A 330-nucleotide genomic window follows, 5' to 3' on the forward strand; every position below is an offset into this window, starting at 1 on the left:
GAAACGAATACTCTTCATTTCTTCCCTTTACGGGAAAACAAATGTTGTTCCTCCGCCTCCGCTTCCCGTTTCCTTCTCCCAGCTTCCGTTTCATTTTAAATTCCTTTTTGGTGCTATTTTCTTTCCTCTTTTAATTTTTTTTTTCAATTTCCTCTTGCCTTGCCTTGCCTTGTTTTTTTTTTGAATTTCTTTTGAGTTGGCGCCTTCACCGAATTCTTTCCATTCCATTTTTATATGTTTCTTCCTCCTCTTCCTCTCCTCTTTCTTTTTGTACTCCTTCAAATCCGTCACATGCATGCCCCTCCCCTCCCCCCTCGTCAAAAAAAAAAA

Source organism: Trypanosoma equiperdum, assembly GCF_001457755.1.
Source record: "Trypanosoma equiperdum strain OVI genome assembly, contig: ctg_900, whole genome shotgun sequence".
Classification (NCBI taxonomy): Eukaryota; Euglenozoa; class Kinetoplastea; order Trypanosomatida; family Trypanosomatidae; genus Trypanosoma; species Trypanosoma equiperdum.